The 20,999-nt window shown below is 37.4% G+C and overlaps 1 protein-coding gene across 11 annotated transcripts in view; it reads right to left on the reverse strand.

The window, feature by feature from the left end:
- MTMR3 (myotubularin related protein 3) overlaps positions 1 to 20,999 on the reverse strand; it is a 140,815-nt gene that overhangs the window by 66,472 nt on the left and 53,344 nt on the right. Inside the window, exon 2 of one of the 11 annotated variants that reach the window (XM_041729313.1) lies at positions 136 to 310. The exons of 9 other annotated variants lie outside the window; for them this stretch is intronic. The gene's annotated coding sequence lies outside the window, so the exon portion shown is untranslated. Of the gene's footprint in view, positions 1 to 135; positions 311 to 6,620; positions 6,640 to 20,999 lie in introns of those variants that run through there. One more of the 11 variants, XM_041729314.1, reaches the window with a different exon arrangement.

The following is a 20,999-nucleotide window of genomic DNA, read 5'->3' on the forward strand; positions in this document are numbered from 1 at the left end:
GGTACATAAATCGTGTATGATGTCTTGGTAAAGATATTTTCTGATGGTGACCAGCAAAGATTAAAACCATGGAAAATAATAAATAAATAAATAAATAAATAAATAAATAAATAAAACCATGGATCACAGTGGCACCTGGGTGGCTCAGTCAGATAAGCGACCAACTCTTGGCTTCGGCTCAGGTCATGATCTCATGGGTCTTGAGATCAGGCCCCACTTCAGTTCGGTGTTCAGTAAGAGTCTGCTTGAAGGTCCTCTCCCTCTGTCCTGTCCCCAACTCACATTTGCAGCATTCTCTAAATAAATATACCTTAAAAAAAAAAAAAAACGGTGAATCACATACAATCTTCTAAAAGGGGGAACAATTATAATTTTAAGAATGTAAAGATTTGGGATCCCTGGGTGGCGCAGTGGTTTGGCGCCTGCCTTTGGCCCAGGGCACGATCCTGGAGACCCGGGATCGAATCCCACGTCGGGCTCCCGGTGCATGGGGCCTGCTTCTCCCTCTGCCTATGTCTCTGCCTCTCTCGCTCTCTCTGTGTGACTATCATAAATAAATAAAAATTGAAAAAAAAAAAGAATGTAAAGATTTGGGGTGCCTGGATGGCTCAGTAAATTAAGCGTCTCCCTTTGGCTCTGGTCATGATCCCAATGTCCTGGGATCAAGCCCCATATCCCACTTCTTGCTCAGCAGGGAACCTGCTTCTTCCTCTCTCTCTCTCTCTCTCTCTGCCTGCTGCTCCCCCCCTGCTTGTGCTCTGTCAAATAAATAAATAAATAAATAAATAAATAAATAAATAAATAAATAAAATCTTTCTTTTTAAAAATGTGAAGATTTAGTGTTCTGACTTGCTCTTTATAATCACTTCTACAACAGAACACATTCACTTCATACTACTCAGATAAATTATTAATAGGATTGTAAGGAATTTCTATGTGTAATTTGTAACACAATTTTCTGACTTGGTCTCCATGGGACATCACATGGTAGGCATCATTTTACTACTGAAATCAAGAATTTAAAATCTAATTTTAGGGGCGCCTAGGTGGCTCAGTAGGTTAAGCATCTGCCTTTGGCTCAGGTCATGATCCATAGGGCTCTCTGCTAGGTGGGGGGCCTGCTTCTCCCTCACTTGTGCTCTCTGTTGCTATCTCTCTCTCAAATAAATAAAATCTTTAAAAAAATAATAAAACACAATCTAATTTTATAAGGCAGTATTTAAGTTCATCATCTTAAGTGAAACATTCCCTATCTCTTAAGAAAGAAAAAAAAAACCCTTAAATTTAACAGAAAATAGAAGAAATACTTAAGTCTGGGAGCTTAAGAAAAGAGGATAAATAATCCAAGTATTCAAATCACTAGAAATTAACTGAACTTTTAAAGCCAAGTAGATCATTTTATTTAAGTACCAGAGGGTAGGTTCAATATTTATAATCACTATGGAAAGATCAGAAAGACTAGCTTCAATGTTGGAAAAGTGTTTCCTGACTTTTGCTTCTTTGACTAGTTCTGAGGTCTATCTTTGGGAATTTGACATAAAGTAAATTCCTGCACACTCATATTAATGCCCTGCTCCTTGCTCCCAGTTAACCTGTGATAAAGAAGAAGGAAGTAAACTTTGTTTCCCCTTGCATCCCTCCTTTCTTCTCCCCTACCCTGCCCCAAATCAGAGCTCTCAAAGGCAATGCGGAAGTCAACATTCTATTAAAAAAAAAAAAGAGGGGCACCTGTGGGTAGCTTAGTCGGTTAAGCGTTAAGCATCCTCTGCCTTTGGCTCAGGTCATGACTCTAGGGGCCCTAGGATCAAGCCCCATGTTGGACTCCCCACTCAGTGGAGATTCTGCTTCTCCTTCTCCCTCTGTTCCTCTGCTCATGCTGCCTCTCAAGTAAAATCTTTAAAAAAAAATAATAAAAAGAAATAGAAAAAGAAAGAAAAAACATTCCTACTCCAGAAATCCATAGCTCATCATGGAAATTTACATTTTCCTAATTATAATGTTCCCCCTTAAGGTATTTAGTATGATTATCTCTTACCATGAGTTGTAGACTCTGTCCCTGCTTCCTACTGTCCAAAGAATAAAACTTTAACTGCATTTTTTGGGACAAAACCCCTAAATGACCAATCCCTATGAAGACAAAGAGTTTTATAATAGGGTCTCAAAAAGTTTTTAGAAGTTTAAATTATGAACTCCTATTTCTTATGTACTCAATAGAAAAAGAAAACTAATCAAATGAGGTAGCAAAAACCAAAAATGTAATTTTTTTAAAAGGCAACTAAAAAACTAGGCAAAATTTAACACATCAGTGTCATTTTGAAACCTGCAGATTTACACTGCTTATTCTAATTTGCTTTGCTCCAGGACCCTGCCCTAAAGGAACAAAAATAGAATCTCCGAACCCCACCCTTTTTACAACAACCCTCCCCACTCACAGCTGCATAAGGGGTTTCTTTTCTAGAAAGAAAACTTAATTTGAAGGTCAGTTTACCATGGGAACTCAATAGTGTGCCCCTGTAGAAATGAGCATGATTTTTCTGTTTTGCCAAAGTACTTAAGACGTTTAACACCAATTCTAGGAAAAGTGAAAGTAAACTACATTCTTCCAAAAAATACCTATCAGTGTCCCAAACCCAGCTATCTGCATATTGCTCATTAGTATATTAATATAATATTTAGGAATGTTCCTCTCCCAGTCTGTAAACAGACTGTCCAAGCTTCTGGTTCTCTCCACTCAGTTTTATGCAGAGTAAGAAACATCAAAATAAGGAGCCAGGGGTGCCTGTGTGGCTCAAGCAGTTAAGGGTCTGCCTTTGGTTCAGGTCATGATCTCAGGACACTGGGATGGAGCCCTGCGGTGGGCTCCATGCTCAGTGGGGAGTCTGGTTTGCCCTCTCCCTCTGCCCCTCCCCCTGGATCATGCTCTCTCACACTCTCTAATAAATAAAATATTTTCTAAAAAATGGACAAGGAGGGGCAGCCCGGGTGGCTCAGCGGTTTAGTGCCTGCCTTCAGCCCGGGGCATGATCCTGGGGACCCAGAATCGAGTCCCACGTCGGGCTCCCAGGATGGAGCCTGCTTCTCCCTCTGCCTGTGTCTCGGACTCACTCACTGTCTCTCTCAAGAATAAAAATCTTTAAAAAATAATAATTAAATGAATGAATGAATGAATAAATAAATATGGACAAGGAATAGAAACCTGAATGAAAATGCAAATCCATCTTTTATGCATACACTTAATGAAAAAACAGATTTGAATTTTTAGTTGCCATATTCACAATTAAAAACTGTCCAAATCCAGCTAATTAAAAACAAAAAGACCATCTTTTAGACCATACAAAAGACTCACTCTTTTAAATTAGTAACATCTATCTCATGTAAACAGAGAGAAACATGTGATTACCACCTAAATATATACAAGGAGGGAAAAAAAACTTTTCCAGCTAAAGTCAAGAAGTAGAATTCATCAACATGCTTTAAAGAAAAGGAAGGCAAAGGTACTACGTTAAACCAGGGCTAATAAGAAATAAGCTGTGAAGTAAAAGAGACTTCTCCCTTTTTGTTTTTAAATAACTATATTTAAATAACCACTCCCAAACCTCAAGTCATGGATTCATAATGAAGACAAAAACTAAATTTTGAATTTAAAAAAATTCTCGGGATCCCTGGGTGGCACAGTGGTTTGGCGCCTGCCTTTGGCCCAGGGCGCGATCCTGGAGACCCGGGATCGAATCCCACATCGGGCTCCCGGTGCATGGAGCCTGCTTCTCCCTCTGCCTGTGTCTCTGCCTCTCTCTCTCTGTGTGTGTGACTATCATAAATAAATAAAAATTTTAAAAAAATAAAAAAATAAAAATAAAAAAATTCTTAAGCTATCATTTTGCTTTTAACCCATTAAAGGAGAGCAAGGGTAATAAAAAAGCATACTGGCTTAAATTACTATTCATACTAAACATTAAAATATCGGTAAAATTTTTTTAAATAAAATATTGGAGCAGCCCAGGTGGCGCAAGGGTTTAGCACCGCCTGCAGCCTGGGGTGTGATCCTGGCCATCTGGGATCCGGATCAAGTCCCACGTCAGGTTCCCTGCATGGAGCCTGCTTCTCCCTCTGCCTGTGTCTCTGCGCCTCTGTGTGTGTGTGTGTGTGTGTGTGTGTGTGTGTGTCTCAATAAATAAATAAATAAATAAATAAATAAATAAATAAATCTTTAAAAATAAAATAAAAAATAAAATAAAATATTGGTAAAATATTCTCTAAAACAAGATAAAAAATTTCTCAAACACACAGCCTAATCTAAACCTATTCTGTACAAATTATGGAGTATTCCAAGTATATTGTTTATACATCACAAACTTAAGTACTATTCAATTCAGTATGAAAAAATCAATCTACACAGACAATTCAAATTCTCAAGTTTCTAATAACCATGTAATCATAACTATTAAGAATAACATCACACCTCTAAGGTCAATCAATACCACTCATAAGTTTCTTGCATTTTTCAATCTGAAAATAGTTTGTCTGAGGAACTAATGTCTCGAAGAGGCAGAAAAAATAATGCATTTAACCACCTCTCTGGTAAACAACAGCAGGCCTATGACTGAACAACACATTGTGTACTACTGTTTTTGTTTTCTTAAAGATTTTATATATTTATTTGACAGAGAGAGAGCACAAGCAGAGAGAGGGAGAGGGAGAAGCAGCCCCCCCCCCGCCCCAAGCAGGGAGCCTGATACGGGGCTCCATCCCAGGACCCTAGGATCATGATCTAAGCCCAAGGCAGACACCCAACCAATTGAGCCACCAAGACACCCGTTTGGGTTTTTTTTATGCTTTTATTTATTTGACAGAGAGAGAGCATGCACAAGCAGGGAGAGAAACAGAGGAGAGGGAGAAGCAGGCTCCCCACTGAGCAGAGAGCCTAAGTTGGGTCTTGATTCCAGGACTCTGGGATCATGACCCAAGCCAAAGGCAAACTCAACTGACAGAGCCACCCAGGTGCCCCCCCCATACTACTGTTCTCAATCAGAACACTACATATGCTAAAATACAAAGAAATAAAAGACCTTAGAAAGAGCTTACATTTTTTTTTCTGTATGATTTACAGCCTCAATATTTAATCTAAACCCTACATTCTATAGCATAGCTTTATTTTCAATTACCAGTGTTTCCATCGTGTGGTATACAGACCATTGGCAGTACCTGAGATGACTTAAATGGAACACAAATACCTTTAAAAAAACAAAACAAAACAGAACAAAACCCTGTATTTATGCTAATGAGCACTGAAAAGAACATTCTGCATTTTATTGACTCAGATGCCATCAAATTCAAAGCACACTATTAAATTTACAAACCACTAAGGAAAAAAACTCCAACATGCCACTGATTTTAAGATGCATTCCCATTTAGCATTCAGATACAAAAAAAAAAAAAAAAATCATGTAGGTAATCTATTAATGAGAGGTCTAGGTAATACAGTACTGTATGCTATTAAAAATCCTTCAAATATAGAAATTCATAACTATCTTTCTTCAAGCTGTTTTAGTCTCTCATTTTTTCTTCACAAGACTTATCTATTCAATACATTAAGTCTGAAATCATTCATAAGCAGACCTGACCAGGGCCGCATCCAATTGTATCTAGTCCTTCCCCCAGACAAATGATAAACCTCTTTCTTTAAGGTTTCTGCTACCACCAGAGAGTTTTGGCATCTTCCCCAATCCCAAATGCAATTACTAGGAGTACCAGAGGGTACAGGGTTTCTTCTGGACTGTCATTGTAGTACATATGCTAACTCTACATATCATTAACAAAATCAGTTTCCATCCTCTCCCCCCTAACATTCCTTCTTCATACTCCATTGGAAATCTTGGTAGGCCTAGGATTTCAAGGCTAGCAATCATTTGATATTTCCAGTAACAAGATCTGACAGCAATTCCTATTGCTTTCCCTGAAATGCTCAATTTCCATCTTTCCACTCCATACCACCAGTATCACCACCATATGGTCTAGCTAACTGATGCTCATACATTTGAATTAATTTAGACCTTAATTATCTAAGAATAAGTTACAACTGAAGTTACAATAGAATTGGTTCTGGTCAGTTACTCTTTTAACATCACCTGGCATATACAATCCCATCAATAGAAGTGTCACTAAAAACATCCCTGCTCAAAGAAAATATGCCCTACGACATTTATATCCAGAATGAACAACTTGAAGCTGACTTTAAATTTTCCACGCATGATCTTTTGTCACTGCTATTACCTCTGCTGATTTACACTCATAAGGCTTTATCTATTTGGGTAAATACTATGTATCCTTTAATTCTCCCTTGAAAACAAAGCTTTCACTGTGAAAGCTTCCCTGCAGAGTCCATATGCACTTTCAATATAGCTCTATTTTATAATACTAAGTTTCATTATAATTATTTACATTTCATTCTGTTCTACTAGGCAGACTATTATTTTTCTCTAAGGTCATTTTCCTACTCAACAACAGAACCTAAGGGCCTTACACTATGCGTTAATGAGAGGCACTACAATATAGCTTATTAAGGAAGATTATAGGTTCTGGAATCAAACTGTTTTGGAGGTGAATTTTGACTCTAAACTTACTTGCATCAGTTTGGGAAGTTCACGAAGTTTCCTCATCTGTAAAGTGGAGGTAACATTAGAAGAGAGTTACTGTGCTAGTATCTTCAAATCACATGAAAACTAATTCTGACAAGGATGAGAAACATGCTCAATAATTACTTTCTGAATTAAAAAAAAAAAACAATTTAGGTAGATACAAGAAATTAACCATGGCCTTCTGTATACCTACCCATTAAATAAATGTTTCAAGCACACTCACGTCCATTTAAAACCTCACGTCCATTTAAAAACCATTTAAAACTAGAACCTTTCTAGTTCTTACTATAAATGCAACAGTTCTAACCTGCCTGTTTTCATATAGAATAAGCCCTTAAACTGGTTTATAAGTTTCCAATATGCATTATAAACCTTCAAAGTTCAAAATTTTAAAGTATGTGATTTTGCTAAAGCAAAAATTCTAGTTATAGGCATTGGAGACTTAGGAAAAAGAAGAAATCACTTAACTGAGTGAGCCAAGCAACATTAACCACTATTCTCTACACATTATCAATGAACTCTCAGGATACTATCCCTATATTTGTCAAGAGCTCGAGCAGCCCTCTCAACAACAAGCCCTTTCTCCAAAATGAGGCAGGCCCTTCCCTCTCAAACAACCAGGTCTCCCTCAAATGAGGATCTTACTCTTCCCCTCTAGGACATTCTATGTTCATTCCAAATTCCTTGCCATTGTTTGTTTTCTATACACAGGCTGCCCTCTTTTCTACCAATCAGATCATCAGACTTCATCTAATATTTAAGCCACTAAACTTTTACTGCATTTTTGTAGGTACACATTATTTAACATTTATTCTCTTTCATCCAATTCCACTTCTCCCTCTCCCCAAATACCTCTCCTTCCCTTTCTCCACTATGAAAACACACATAGTCTGCAAGTTCCCTCAAGAGCTACTCAAAATGTTTTGATTAGTCAATGAAAGAATATTTTAGTTCCCCTTAAGGGTTTTGGGATAGATTATAAAAAATTTTCTTGTAAGCAATTAAAAATAGTTATATGTGATAATTCTCATGACAATCACGGGAAAACTAACATGCTTTCTGCTTTCATGTTCCAATCAAAGTGAAAATAGGTTAAAAAAAAAAAAAAAGAAAATAGGTAAAACATGATAATTAATAGTATACTGTCATTTGACTAACACATAAAGACTTCTTGAAGGAACTAGGAACTTAGTAATAGCTGCAGTTATTAGTCCTAAACTGGTATTAATAAAAATGCCACTTTTGGGGAGAAAAATGCCACTTTTGTATAAAATGAGGCTGGTTTTTGTACAGATAAACACTGCTTGAAGACAGGGATATGGAATATAAAAGTGACAAGAGGAAGGTGGTTTTAATCCTCTGATTTCTTTGAGGCCATCATATAAAAGCAGGAGTTCTTATGATCAAGCCATTTCTAAAAACTCCTTTTCAAAAAAAAATATTTTTTTAATTTATTCATGAGACACACAGAGAGAGAGAGGCAGAGACACAGGCAGAAGGAGAAACAGGCTTCTTGCAGGAAGCCTGATAAGGGATTCGATCCTAGGACCTCAGGATCATGCCCTGAGCCAAAGGCAGACGCTAAACCACTGAACCACCCAGGTGTCCCTAAAAAGTCCTTTTTACATTCCATTCTTTATGTAATAATTTTGTCTCTCCCTGAAAACTGGATTCCTTCTGTCCTTTACTCAACTTCTCTTGAATAGATGAAGAGTAAATAGCTTCACAAATTGGTGAGACTACATAGTTTCTTCCAACTTGAAGTCGAGATAATTTTTCAGTCATATATATTTAACACTTTCTGATAACTGGCAAAGAATCTGAACGGTACTGCATCCACGTGAAGAGTTAATTCTAGGCACCAGAAAGCAATGGTAACAATATTGGGCATGGTGGTTAGAAAAAACAAGACCAATTTTTTAAATGATGTTGGGTTTTTTTGTTTGTTTGTTTGTTTGTTTTTACAGTGACAGTAAGAATGGTGAGAGAGGAATGCCTGGGTTTGGCACCTGCCTTTGGCCCAGGGTGTGATCCTGGAGACGTGGGATCGAGTCCCACATCAGGTTCCCCACATGGAGCCTGCTTCTCTCTCTGCCTATGTCTCTGCCTCTCTCCTACTCTGTGTCTCTCATGAATAAATAATAATATCTTTTAAAAAAAAGGTGAGAGAAAACACTGTCAATAGTATAATCTCATATTAACAGGCCAAATGAGACCAATTGTTAAGGATATTTTAAGCAGGGACGCCAGGGTGGCTCAGTCAGTCAAGTGTCCACCTTTGGCTCATGATCTCTGTGTCCTGGGATCGAGCCTGGCATTCAGCTTCCAGCTCAATTTTTCTCTCTCCCTCTGCCCCTCCCCTCTGCCCATTCTCTCTCAAATAAATAAAATCTTTAAAAAAAAAAAAAAAGATGTTTTAAGCAACTAATTTTATTGAGCACTTCTCTACATGCCAGGCACTGTTTTAAAAGTATTATACATATTAAGTCAATTAAACCCATAATTCTATAAGGTCGTGATCATTATACTTTGAAAAACAGTTGAGGGGCACCTGGGTGGCTCAGTTGGTTAAGCACCCGACTCTTGATTTCAGCTCAGGCCATGATCTCAGGGTCATGACACCAAGCATTTGGGCTCATGCTGAGCATGACGTCTGCTTAAGATTCTCTCCCTCTTCCTCTGCCCCTCTCCTCCCTCCCTCTCTCAAAACACATACACAGAGTTGAAAAAAAGAGACATATAGAGAAGTAATTTTCCCAAGATTTTACCAGTTAAGAGGCCAGAATTCAAACCCAAGCATTCTGGCTCCACAGTTTACATTAAAAACATCTATGCCAATAGTGCCTTCTCCATTCAATAAGTTTATAAATATAGTAAAATTTGATGCTAACCCTAGTCCTCATAAAGCAACTCCAAATAAGGAGCCCTTGTATACTGAGAATATTTTTTTTTAAGATTTTTATTTATTTATTCATGAGACAGAGAGAGGCAGAGAGACATAGGCAGTGGGAGGAGAGGCAGGCTCCATGTAAGGAGCCTGATGTGGAACTCAATCCCAGGACTCCAGGACCACGCCTTGAGCCGAAGGCAGATGCTCAACCGCTGAGCCACCCTTCCCAAGAATATGTTTCTTATATACTACATGTGCTACTATATTTTTCAAAGAACAGTATGGCTTTAAGTTTCATTTTCCCACAAACTAAAGATTTTCATCAGTGTTTTATCATCCACTGTTGCAAGAATGCTACTTGACACTTCCTAAAAATCTTTATTCTTTACAACCTCTACTCCCTTGTCAAGATAATTCTGAACTCTAATTCCATCCTTCACGGGGCCGACAGGGCCGACAAGTCATCTGTGAAGTTAATGAGCATAACTCCCCATTTCATCATCTGTATCACACTTAACAGCATTATATAGTAGAAAGCATAATCCTAACCTCTTTATAAAACCATTTGTTGTCTCTTATCTGACAGCAACCCACCAGTAACAATGAATAGGAACCTCTAATCTGCTCTGCACCATTTAGCAATACGACATATTTTCATCCCTTACAGAGGAAGATGCCACCAGAGACAACTAGAAGCTTTTGTAAAGTTAAAATATATCCACCGCTTCTGTCTGTTCCACAGACCTGTCTGCATCTTATTACTTTGTAGGACTGACTTTCAAAGCTATGGAGTTTGTAATTTCATAATCTTTAAATAAAATCATCACAAATTATTTTTTGGGTCAAATATCCCAAGATTTTTTAACTTTATTAAGGTATAACTGAAGTAAAACAAACTGTACATGTCTAAAGTGGGGTTTTTTTTTCAGTTTTTCTTTTTTCTGTGGTAAAATATACACAGTATCTACAGTTTTAACCATTTATTTAAAGTGTACAACTAAATAACCTTAAGTACATTCACACTGCTGTGCAATCATCACCACTATCCATTTCTAGAACTTTTTCATCATCCCTAACTTCCTTTTTATTTTTTTTTTAAGATTTTGTTTATTTATTCATGAGAGACACAGAGAGAGAGAGGCAGAGACACAGGCAGAGGGAGAAGCAGGCTCCATGCAGGGAACCCGACATGGGACTCAATCCCAGGTCTCCAGGATCAGGCCCTGGGCTGAAGGCGGTGATAAACCGCTGAGCCACCAGGGCTGCCCCCCCAACTTCCTTTTTAATGCTGAATAATACTCCATTGTAAGTATATACCACATTTTGTTTATACATTCATCCACTGACAGACATTTAAATTGTTTCTACCTTTTGGCTACTGTAAATAGTGCTGCTATGAATATTGGTGTACAAATATCTGTTAGTCCCCAATTTCACTTCTTTTGGGTAGATATCTATCTAATTAAGAGTGTAATTGCTAGATCACATGGTAATTCCATGTTTAATTTTCGGAGGAACAACCACACTGTTTTCCCTCAACAGCTGTACCATTTATATTCCCACCAGCAATACACCAGGGTTCTAATTTCTCCATATCCTCATCAACCCATTTCCACTTTTTTGATAATAGCCATCCTAATGGATGTGAAGTAATATCCCATGGTTTTGATTTGCATTTCCCTAACCACTAGTGATGTTGAGCATCTTTTCATGTGCTTACTAATTCTGTAACTTCTTTGAAGAAATGTCTATTTAAGTCTCTGCCCATTTTTTAGTTGGGTTGATTTTTGGTGTTGAGCTGTGTTTCTTTATACATCGTGGATAGTAATCCTTTAACAGATATATGGTTTGCAAACATTTTCTCCAATTCTCTGGGTGCCTTTTCACTCAAGAGTATACTTTGATGCACATTAAGTTTTTAACCTAGTTCGATTTATCTTTTTCTTTTGCTGCCTGTGTTTTTGATGTTAGATCCAAGAAATCATTGCCAAATCCAAATGCAATGCCGTGAAACTTTTCCTCTGTGTTTTCTTCCAACAGTTTTATAGTTTAAACTCTTAAGTTTAGGTCTTTGATTCTTGATTACCCAGATAATTATGAAAGCACAGAGATCATACTTCAAATCCAAATTTTTTTTATACTTTAAGTGTCAGGTAAGACTTAATAGAATCTGTGCTATAGAAATAGAGATACACCAGATGTTAATTTATGTCCTCTATGTAATTTTTAAACAACTGTAAACAGGTAAAATGATATAGCCATACAATGGAATACTATGCCCTTTCTAAGCATTGGAGTGGGTGAGTTCTCCAGGTTGACCAAATTATAGCCTATCTCCTGAATCACATGATCCAAAGAGAAAAAAAAAACTGAATCCTTCTCTTTTTGTGGTTGGCTGGCTTAATCTGTAGACATGTAACTCCTGATCTTGGGGTCCTGAGTTCAAGCCCCACATTGGGCATAAAGATTAGTTTTTTTAAAAAAATCCTTTCCTCCAGAATCATGGTTTCCAAACTGTGTGCTGAGGTACCTTGGGGGTACCTTTATATTCACAGGGGCACTAAAGAGACTTTAAAGTTTTTGAGAGAAACAGAAATAACTGACATATGTGAACCACACAAACAACTATCTGAGGTCATTCATAATTTCAAAATTAGCTCAAAAAACATTCCTTTCAATGTTTATGAAACAGGGGCTTTAAGCAAGTTGCTATGATAAAAAAGCCAAGTATCATATAAAAGTCAGTGCCAAACAGGAATAAAAGCTGGAATATCTAATCTGATTCTAAGGTTTGAAAATTGTATACTACCCAACAGGCACAAATATTAAAATTACAATGTTTTCTTTCAAATTATATATATCAATTTTTCAAGTAGCTAAACTGTTAGGAAATAAACACTTAGGTTGTTTGGTCCTAACCACTTAACAAATGGAACTATTTCTGCTTCTTTTGGTGGAAGGACACAGTGGAAAATATTGCTGAGACACCAAGAGGAAGAAGAGACTCTGGACTGTACAGCCAGGAGAAGCTGGACAGAAATCACACCAAAGCTCAGAGAGATACAAAACTAGAATAACTAAGACACTGTACCCCCAATTCCAAATCCCCTATCTGGCTGCCACAGTTATTCAATTATATGAACTGCTCCAGTATCCTGCCAATGGCCAATAAAGCTACATGTTCTTTTATTTAAGCTCTAATTCAGTTTATCACCAGCAACTAAGAGTCCTGAAAAACAAAATCAGATGATTCACACATTCAGTCTGATTTCCTTAATAAAATCATAATTAAATAATGTATGCCAGGCTTGTTTTCTTTTTATAAACAACTAAAGAGGCAGAATTAGGGCATTACTGTAACTCAAATACAAATCATCCCATTTACTATATCCTATATTAATTGAATACAAGATACTCTTATTAGATATTACATAGACAAAATTTACTTTTTAAAGTTTTACAGATTTTTTAAAATTATATTTGAGAGAGAGAAGGCACACAAGAGAGAGCACAAACAGAGGGGAGGGGCGGGAGGAGGGGGAGAAGCAGACTTCCCACTGAGCAGGGAGCCCAAGGGGGGCTCAATCTCAGGATCCTGGGATCATGACCTGAGCCAAAGGCAGCTGCATAATTGACTGAGACACCCAGGCACCCTTATAGATTTCTTCTTCTTTTATTTTTATTTTTTTAAGATTTTATTCATTTATTTGAGAGAGAATGAAGAGTTCTTCTTGACAAAAACACTCATTTGAATTAAACTTTCATAGCATGGTAATACAAACTATACCATATTTTTTCTGTCACATTAAGATTACAAATTAGATAATTTCTAAGTAATTTAAAATGTTAATATACTTAAAAATTACAACTTCAAAGAAGAAAAGTAAAATATTCTATTTTATGAATATTATAATAAGTCATCAAATATTTTCTCAAATAATACTTTAACAATCCATTTCCAGAAATAAATTAACATGAATCTTGTATTAACTTTGATTTCTGGAGAAATCTGACTTTTTCTTTTTGTTGTTTTTAAAGATTTTATTTATTTATTCATGAGAGATGCATAAAGAGAGAGGCAGAGGGACACAGGCAGAGGGAGAAGCAGGCTCCATGCAGGGAGCCTGACGTGGGACTCGATCCTGAGTCTCCAGGATTACACCCAGGGCCAAAGGCAGACACTAAACCACTGAGCCACCCAGGGATCCCCGAAATCTGCTTTTATTATAATTCAAAGACCGTTGTGATTTCAGCAATAAGTACAATTAACAATTCATTCATTGTAACTGTTAAACATGTTTATTTCAGTCAGAGATAAGAGTAAACATTTTCAAAAATGAAAAAACCTAAACCAGAAATATACCAATTGAAAATGGCAACTACAGCTAATTTTTATGTTCTGTGATAAAGCATTTATATAGATCTACTGCAAATAAAGTTTTATCAAAAAGAAAAGTAACCAGTCGAGCAGCCTCGGTGGCTCAGTGGTTTAGCACCGCCTTCAGCCCAGGGTGTGATCCTGGAGTCCCAGGATCGAGTCCCACATCGGGCTCCCTGCATGGAGTCTGCTTCTCCCTCTGCCTGTGTCTCTGCCTCTCCCTGTGTGTGTCTCTCATGAATAAATAAATAAAATCTTAAAAAAAAAAAAAAAAGAAAAGAAAAGTAACCAATCAGCTGGCTAGCACTCAAGAGTTTTACTGCTCATCAAGTATTCTGCCTTGCTCACATTAGTTAAAAATCCTAACAATGAACTTGCTCCTCAATGTATGTCACTGTACTATCATATAAAGAAAACAATCTACTGCTTCCCCAGAGTATCCATATGCGTCTTCATCCTGTCCTGTTCATGTTCTGCGTCCATATAAGAAGTTGGATTTGGGAGTGCCTGGCTGGCTCAGTCAGTAGAGCAGGTGACTTTTGATATCAGGGTTGTGAGTTCAAGGCCCACATTGGGTGTACAGACTACTAAAAAAATAAAATAAAAAACAAAAATAGAAAGGTAGGGATAGAACTCAATAATCTGGATATATATTAACGTAAAGCAACTGAGGTTTGCAACAGTTCACTAGTGTCTGTATCAGTCAAAAAAGAAAAGAGGAATGAAAGCAGGAGATAAAAAGGAGAAAACAGACTCCCAAGGATAATGTGTATTAAATGAAAAATCAAGTGATCTTTATACCATGGTGCATACGCACAATTTAGGTTAATCATGTCTCCCTCCCGATGCAAAATGTTAGCTTCTAGCTTATCTAGTACATCTCTAGTTTTTAATCTTTCCCATGCATTCAAATCAGTTACTACCAAATTACTTTCTAAATTTTTTTGACTCCAATGTCCTGACAACCTATTTTTGAAATTATTCCTTTCACTACCCAATGGGCAGATCCAAGATTCTTTAGAATTCTAATTTCATCTTGCAATTACACCCAACTCTGAAAAGAGCTAAGATTAAAAAAAAAAAAAATTAGACAATGTTTCAGATTATCACTGGGGTGAAATGGCAGTTTCAAGTGGGTTCAAAGTTTGTCCAGGATCCTTCATTCCCTGTTTCTATTCCAGCACTGCTACACGTTTCTCCTGCTTCTTTGCTAATGCTTCTCAATCTAGCAACAGAAGGATCAAGCCTTCTGTCAGTTATCTACAAAATTAATGGGAGTAATATTACATAAGTTAGAGCAGCTTTCATCCCAGGATGAAATTAAGTCACAAAAATGCATTTAACTAACAAATTTCACAGTGTATCTTAAGGTTATACCTTAACCTCTAATACATCAATTCACATTGCAACCCTGACCCCAGTCTATTGTATAACCTAAGGCAACTCCCTCCAAGTCTATTTAGGTAAACAAAGTCCAACTTTTAAGCAGAAGGAATCCAAACACATAAAATCTTATCTCAGAATCCTAAACAGAAAACCCAAATAAAGATTAAAACACTTCCAGTGGGGTACCTGGGTGGCTCAGATTGTTGAGCATCTGCCTTCGGCTCAGGTCATGCCAGGTTCTGGGATCAAGTCCCACATAAGGCTCCCAGCTCAGTGGGGAGTCTGTTTCTCCCTCTCCCTCTCCCCTTGCTTGTGCTGTCATTCTCTCTCTCAAATGAAAAAATAAAAATTATTAAAACGAAACACTTCCAGCAACAATGAGTAATTCGAACCACCAATTGTGCTAAAGACAACTCAAAAAGCTAGTTCAGGGATCCCTTTGTGGTTCAGCGGTTTCGCGCCTGCCTTCGGCCCAGGGTATGATTCTGGGGTCCCAGGACTGGGTCCCAAATCAGGCTCCCTTCATGCAGCCTGCTTCTCCCTCTGCCTGTGTCTCTGCCTCTCTCTCTGTCTCTCATGAATAAATAAAATCTTAAAAAAAAAAAAGCTAGTTCATTCCTTGATTTCAGCACCAAAAACTAATAAAATTCTCTTAAAAGCAAAAACTAAAAAACACAGTGAGCTATTATCAAAATAAAATTCCCTGAGATAGAAGACTGAAATTCAGAGAGGAGTCCAGTACTTGGGTCAGCTTCTGCCCTTGGGCTATTTGCCAAAACTGAAGAGACAGAGCTGTACATTCCATCAGCCTCCAAATTGGGGGATGGGGGGAGGGTAGGGCAGAGAGGGAGGGAGAGAAAGTCTTAAGCAGGCTCCATACCTAGCATAGAGCCAACGTGGGGCTCCACCTCATAACCCTGAGATCACGAGAGACAAAATCAAGAGTAGGAGACTTAACTGAGCCACCCAGGAGCCCCAACTTCTAATTTTTTAAACAGCCAACCACACACTGTTAGAAACACACTGAAATTTGAGGAAACAGAAAATCTGAAAAACAGACAATGAAGAACTATCATGCAAATACTAACAAAGAGAAAAATGGTGTGGGACTAACGTAAGATAAAGCAGACCTGAGAGCATTATTAGAAATAAAGGGGAGAGATGCCTGGGTGGCTCAGTCGATTAAGTGTTCGCCTTAGCTCAGGGCATGATCCCAGGATCCTGGGATCAAGCCCTGGGACGGGCTCCCTGCTTCTTCCTCTCCCTCTGGGTGCGTGCTCTGTCTCTAAATAAATAAATCTTTTTTAAAAAGGCAAGGGGAGAGGTAGCCTGGCTCAGTCAGTAGAGAATACAACTCTTGATCTCTGGATCATTGAGTCTGAGCCCCACAGTAGCCATAAATATTACTTAAAAAAAAAAAAAGTGAAAAGCAATACAATCCAAATCAAAATATCACCACAGTGTATTTTGTTTTGGAGAAGATGATGAAAAGATTCTAAAAACATAAAAGGTCTGAGAACAGCTAAAATGCTCTTGGAAAAAGCGAAGAACCAAGGTGGGAAGATTTAGTAATAAAACAAATATCAAGATTAAACCACATTAGCTAAAGAAAGTGTGAAAGACCAGTGGAACATAACAGGAAGCCAAGAAACATATCCATACATAAACAAACACCTAATTTATGAAAAACGAGGTAATGCAGAACAGTAAGGCAAGGACTGACCTTTCAATAGTGTGTTGGGTTAACTGATATCCACATGGGGAAAAAATGCAATTGGCCCGTTTCATGAATTTTAAGCAACATCAAGTGGGCTACTGATATAACCATGAAAGGCAAAAATATAAATCCTTTTTTTAAAGATTTTTAAAAAATAATCCCTCACCCAATGTGGAGCTAAAACTCACAACCCTGAGATCAAGAGTCACATGCTCTTCTGACTGAACCAGCCAGGCACGCCCAAAAATATCTTTAAAAAATGTTTGAGAAGAAAATATTCTCATGACCTCTGATAAGAAGCATCATACAAAGGGGTGCCCAGGTGGTTCAGTCGGTTAAGTGCCGGACTCTTCATTTTGGCTCAAGTCATGATCTCAGGGTCCTAAAATCAAGCCCTGCACATGGCTTTGTGCTGAGTGTAAAGCCAGCTTAAAATTCTCTCTTGGGTCCCCTCTGCCCCTCCCCACTCTCTTTCTTAAAAAAAAAAAAAAAAAAAAAATCATACAAAAAATCTCTTATTATTGGGGCACCTGGCTGGCTCAGTCGGCAGAGCATGTAACTCTTGATCTTGGGGTTATAAATTTGAGCCCCATAATAGGTATAGAGATTACTTAAAAATAAAATCTTTTTAAAAATATCTCCAGGGGAGGGCAGCCCAGGTTGCTCAGCAGTTTAGCACCACCTTCAGCCCAGAGCTTGATCGTGGAGACCCGGGGATCCAGTCCCCTGTCAGGCTCCCCGCATGGAGCCTGCTTCTCCCTCTGCCTGTGTCTCTGCCTCTCTCTCTCTCTCTCTCTCTCTCTCTCTCTCTCGGTCTCTCATGAATAAACAAATAAAATCTTAAAAAAAAAAAAATATATATATATATATATATATCCAGGGGTACCTGGGTAGCTCAGTCAGTTGAGCATCGGACTCTAGATTTCAGCTCTGTCATATCCATGGGTCATAGGATAGAGCTCTGCATTGTGCTCCCTGCTGGGTGAGGACTCTGGGATTTTCTCTCTCTCCCTCTACCTCTGTCCCTCCCTTCCTCTCTAAAATGAATAAACTTTTTAAAAATCTCTCATACAGAGAGATTTTGGAATGGTACAGAGAGATACAGAGAGATACAGAGATTATGTTTGGAATGATGACAAAGTGATCTGACACATGTTGTATACATACATATATGTATGTATACATATACACATGATACAACTGATCTGTACACTTTAAAAATGGTTAAAATGGGGGGTGCCTAAGTGACTTAGTCACTTAAATGTCTGCTTTCAGCTCAGGTCATGATCTCAGGGTCCTGGGATTGAGCCACACATCAGGCTCCTTGCTCAGCAGGGAGTCTGCTTCTCCCTCTCTCTCTGCCCCTCCTCCCTACTCTTGATCATGCTCTCATATAAATCTTTTAAAAAAATAAAACAGTTAAAATGGTAAATTGTTATGTATATTTTCCTCACAATAAAAAAAAATATTTTAAAAATTGTCAAAATCTCTTATTAAAGATACCATTAAGAAAATCAAATTCAGAGTGGGAAAAGTATTTACAAATAATACATATATACATATCTGATAAAGAATTCATGTCCAAAATATATAAAGAGCAAACACAAATCAGTAAAAGAAAACTTTTCTAGACAAAAGATTTTAATGGAAACCTTACCAAAGATATTATTGATGGCCAATAAGCACATAAAAAATGTAGATCATTATCAGTCATCAGGGAAATGCAAGTGAAAACACTACAATGAGATACCCTTTCACACCCATCAGGATAACTAAATTAAATAGACAAGAACAAATGTGAGGATACTGAATAACTGGAACTCATACATAGGTCATGAAAGTGCAAACCTGGCATTACCACTTGGGACAACAGTCTAGTAGTTGCTTATAAAGTTAAACACCCATGTATTCTACGATCCAGCAATTCCACTCCTTGATATTAACCCAAGAGAAGTGAAAACAGGTGATCACAAGAAGGCTTGCAAACAAATGTTCAGAGCAAATTTATTCATAAGAGCTCAAAACTAGAATGAACTCAAAATGTCCAGTATTAGGTGATCAGATAAAGTATAGGTTCATTTCTTCAATGGAATACTACTCAGCAATAAAAATGAGCAACATGGATGAATCTCAAAAGCACCAGACTGACTCAAAGCAGCAAACTGCAAAAGAATAAATACTATTTGATTCCATTTAACTGAAAAAAAAAAAAAAAACAGAATAATCTATATTGACAAAAACAGGGTTTTGGAGTGGGAGAAAAAGGGGAAATAACCAGAAGGGGGCCATGAGAGAACATTCTAATATAAAGTTATATATCAAGATTGAGGGAATGGCTACACAGTTGTAAACATTTATTAAAAATCAAACTGTACACTTCTATCTGTGCATTTCACTATATAAATTCTATTTTAAAAATTCCTAAAATCATATTCTAACGCAGAGGCTCTAACTCCCCTCATCCAAAAATAGTAGGTATAGTATTTTCAGAAAAAGTTGTACAATTAGATCATATGTACCACTAGAGGTCACCAACTCTATTCTTTCTTTTTTTTTTTTTTTAAGATTTTATTTATTCACAGAGAAGTAGAGACATAGACATTCACAGAGGGAGAAGCAGGCTCCCTGTGGGAAGCCTGATGCAGGACTTGATCCCAATACCCTGGGATCATGACCTAAGCCAAAGGCGGATGCTCAACCACCCAGGTGCCCCCTTAACCAGACCTTAAGTTAGAAAATAAAACTAGAGACGCCTGGGTGGCTCAGCGTTTAGTGCCTGCCTTTGGCCCAGGGTGTGATCCTGGAGTCCTGGGATTGAGTCCCACATCAGGCTCCCTGTGTGGAGCCTGCTTCTCCCTCTGCCCCTCTCTCTTTCTTTCTTTCTCTCTCTCTCTTTCTCTCTCTCTCTCCCCCTCATGAACAAATAAAATCCTAAAAAAAATAAAACTAGCATAAAACAATTATTATTTTTAAATTATTTAAATTTTATTTAAATTTTTATTTATTTAATATTTATTTAAATTTAAATATTATTTTAAATTCAAGTATGGAGAATGTTTTCTTCAAATACACTTCAATACACTTATACATGAAAATTAGAAAATGTACACAATTTTTCTAAATTATCTATTAAACAGGGTGCCTGGATGGCTGTCAGTTTAGCAACCAACACTTAGTTCTGGATCAGGTCATGATCTCATAAGTTGTTAAGACTGAGCCCCCACTTCAGAGGGCAGGGTGGTCCACGCTAAATATTTTCTCCTCCTCCCACTCACACAAGCTCTCTCATAGAAATAAATAAACCTTTTTAAAGATTAAAATTATCTGTTGAAGAACTGAACACATTAACCAGGACAGGGCCAGCTTCATGGGTGTGCAACCTGTGAAGTCACATGACTCCATGCTTGGTTTAATGTTCTGCTATAATCATTATGAAATTCTTAACATTTCTTTTTGAAGGAACCCTGCAAAATATAAAGCCAGTTCTAACCAAGGAATCTGTGGGATAAAAGGAAAAAAATTTTTCAAACACCATTACTCCAATGACCAAGAAAAATTTAACTGTGGGCTCACAAATCAACACAAATTTTTTTCCCCATAAGTATGACAGAAGTACACATATGTTTCCAAATCAGACTCAGATTTCAGAAAGGTCAATACCTATTGAAGCATCCTCAACTAAAAGAACAAAGCTTTGGGAAGTTTATCCATCATTCACAGATTTAGGTCATTTAACACACATTTATGAAATGCAATTTGATGTTTACTTCATTGAGACTCAAAATAATATATTTTATTATTCACCAAATTTTATTAGATTCTAAAAACTAGTATTATGTAAAAACAAATCTTTAAAGTTTTATGAAAGAAAAGAGTAGACAAGCACAGAGGAGAGAAGAGGTTGCTCCTGAGCCTCAAGACTACTGTGATCAAAGATAAATGGTGTGTGGTAAAGAAAGGAAATCTGAAGAATGTCTTTATGCTCAGTGGGCA

The sequence above is a fragment of the Vulpes lagopus genome, chromosome 14 (assembly GCF_018345385.1).
Source record: "Vulpes lagopus strain Blue_001 chromosome 14, ASM1834538v1, whole genome shotgun sequence".
NCBI classification, from domain to species: domain Eukaryota; kingdom Metazoa; phylum Chordata; class Mammalia; order Carnivora; family Canidae; genus Vulpes; species Vulpes lagopus.